The 2,787-nt window shown below is 28.5% G+C and overlaps 1 protein-coding gene across 3 annotated transcripts in view; it reads left to right on the top strand.

Annotated features, from left to right (window-relative positions):
- The first annotated feature begins 1,700 nt into the window (after positions 1-1,700).
- The window catches only part of LOC102602497 (uncharacterized), a 5,320-nt gene continuing 4,233 nt past the window's right edge, over positions 1,701-2,787 (top strand). For 2 of the 3 annotated variants that reach the window (XM_006348814.2, XM_006348816.2), the window contains exon 1: positions 1,837-2,063. The gene's annotated coding sequence lies outside the window, so the exon portion shown is untranslated. The other variant, XM_006348815.2, reaches the window with a different exon arrangement.

A 2,787-nucleotide genomic window follows, 5' to 3' on the forward strand; every position in this document is an offset into this window, starting at 1 on the left:
ATTTGTCATTTTTTGTCCACGAAAGTGATTTATTTTTTCTCAAATAATATAAGATATTTTGTAGATGACGAAATATAAAAGAAGGTAAAGTAATAAGAATAATGTTTCTTCCTTAAACACCACCATTACTATCCATAAATTCAGTGTGATCTCATAAATATTATGTAAGGAGGGTAATATATACACATTCTTATCCTTACATTTACATGGATGGGTAAAGAGATATTTTCTATTCACCATCGACAATTTATCTCCTTTATCGAAACTTGAGATCGAGAATATGAACAAACTCATATCCGGTTTTGGTCTAGCCCTAGATACTTTAGAGTTAACTCTTAAGTGGATTAACCATTGATCGCTAAATAAGGAAACCAAATTATTGAATTTTAATTATTTTTTCCCCATTAATTGGGAATTGGATTATCATAGCAGCAAAAATACTCTATGATAGTACTATTAATAAGTGCATTACAAAAGTTGCAAAAGTACAATATAAAAATACCTTGCAAATGCATCGATTTAGCAGAATAATTTTTGCTATGTTATTAAATCATTTAGTCAGAGGGCTAATGAATTTAATTAAGATTGAATAGATCCAGCTAACCAGAATAATTAATGCTCTAATTATTAAAAACCACAGTACTTAAGTACACGTACATTAACTCTCCTTTAATTTGCCACAAATCAAAATACAATGTACTAAGTTGCTTCATAGCCTTAATCCAATTTAAACACCTAACTCAAAGAAATATATTACTTCCTTGATTCCCTTTTACTTGTCAAATATACTAAAAAATAGTTTTCCTTTTATTTTCTTACTTAGCAAATCGAAAGAGATATTTTTTTTTATCAATTTTCCAAAATCAAATTGAAAGTATTAGTGATTAAATTTAGTCTTACAATGTACCATTAATAACAATAAAGTAAAATACATTCTTAAATTAATACATTCTTAATAGAACATCAGGGTAAAAATTAAATTACACCGAATATTTATATTAAGTCAATAAATATATGACACATAGGTGTTACATTCATTCTTATCATTTAATCATGATTAAGTTTATACATATTTTAATTTTATTAAATCATTAAGTTAAATTATTTTAATACAAACATTCAATGCATATAAATACTTGTATGGTAAAATAGAAATCCAAAATGAACAAGCTATCATTTAATCTCTCACCCTTTGTAGTGGGAAAAAGGGGTATTTTTAGCTAAAAGTAGTAATCCCATAATTATTAAAGAACGAGGTATTGAAGAACCTAGAATAATAGATGAATAATTATAGACCAACTATTATTATTTTTGTAAAAAAAGACAAGTTGAGTGGTTCATAAAGTAAATAAAATTCTATTTCCCAAGATATCACAACTTATATAAATGAATGACAATGATGCATGTGTATGACTATGACTTTTGAGGGGCCTAACCTCTATTTTAATAAATGCCATCACATGATCCAAAGATCCAAGAACCAAAAGACCAAAAAGTTAAAATAAAATAACTCTCCGTTTCAATTTATTTTTCTTATTCAATATTTTTTTTGAAATAGTTTTTTTTCCCCACAAATTATGTCAAGAAACAAAGTAACTAGCATTTTTTTTTATTAAAATGAAAATTCACAATAAATATAAATATAAATAACAGTGTTAGACCTTACGTTACCAATCCTAACGAATCAAGGAACTTATGGATTCTCTTTAGCTAACTTCAAGTTGTTTATATGAATTTAAAAATTATTTGGTACAGTATTTGTTATATAGTTTTTAAGTGTTGGTATACTTAATAAACAATTTGAGTTACTCCAGGTAAGCTTTTCTCCAGGTAAGCTTCAGTTCTTTCAAAGAGAATCAAGAAATTAGCCCTTTATTCTTGTCTTTGTGTATTAGCTAATCTATATTGTTTTTCTATCTTATTTTTCCCCTCTCTCTTAGCTCATATTTCTTTAAAGATTTCTGATTTTTGGGTGTTTTACAGCTAATGTATACATAGTGTTTATGCTTATTCATTCAGCCAAGAAAGCCACTTTGCACTTCAAGATCATCTTTTTATCGAAGGTACTGAAAATTTCTCACTGTATTATTCTTTTTTCTTTCTTTCTATAATGTATTAGCATTGATTTCTTTAGAGGAGTTTTGCTAGTTTTGTTGAAAGGGATTTCTTGGATTTTGGTATGGTTCAATTTCTATTTGATGTCTAAGAGTTCTTTATAATTACTGGGAAGTTCCAAGATTTGATCTTTTTTATTGTCTTGCAACTCTGGAAGAAAAAGAGGGTGTGGGGTGGGAGTGGGGGTGGGGGTGGGGGGTGTTGGCTTCGGTCAAAGGTTCTATCTTTTTTGTGTGTTCTTTTGTTAGATATGTTGCATGTAGAAATGGAGATTATTGGATTTGGGAAAATGGGATAATGTATTAAGGTAAGAAAAATTTGGATTGATAACATGTTGGTTTAGATAGAAATAGTATCAAGATTCCATGAGTTCAAAGATTGGATCCTCAAGAATCAAAATTTTAAGATTAGGCTTGTGGAAATGCATCATTTTTTTGAAAATTTAATTTGTAGTTTTCGAAGTAAATGGAATTTTTGTGGAGACTGGTATGAAGCTGCAGTCGTATTTTTACCTCCGAATCTTGTAGCTAAGCTTTTCCATATGATGATCCAGAAACTTACCTCATTTGTTCTTTCAAATCTTTTATTCATATCAATTTGTATGAGTCAATTCAAGTATATTAAAGTATGATATGGTTGAGTGTGTATCTGGTAGCATGGGCGAGACGCTGG

This window comes from Solanum tuberosum, unplaced genomic scaffold (assembly GCF_000226075.1).
Source record: "Solanum tuberosum cultivar DM 1-3 516 R44 unplaced genomic scaffold, SolTub_3.0 scf00102, whole genome shotgun sequence".
Taxonomy (NCBI): Eukaryota; Viridiplantae; Streptophyta; class Magnoliopsida; order Solanales; family Solanaceae; genus Solanum; species Solanum tuberosum.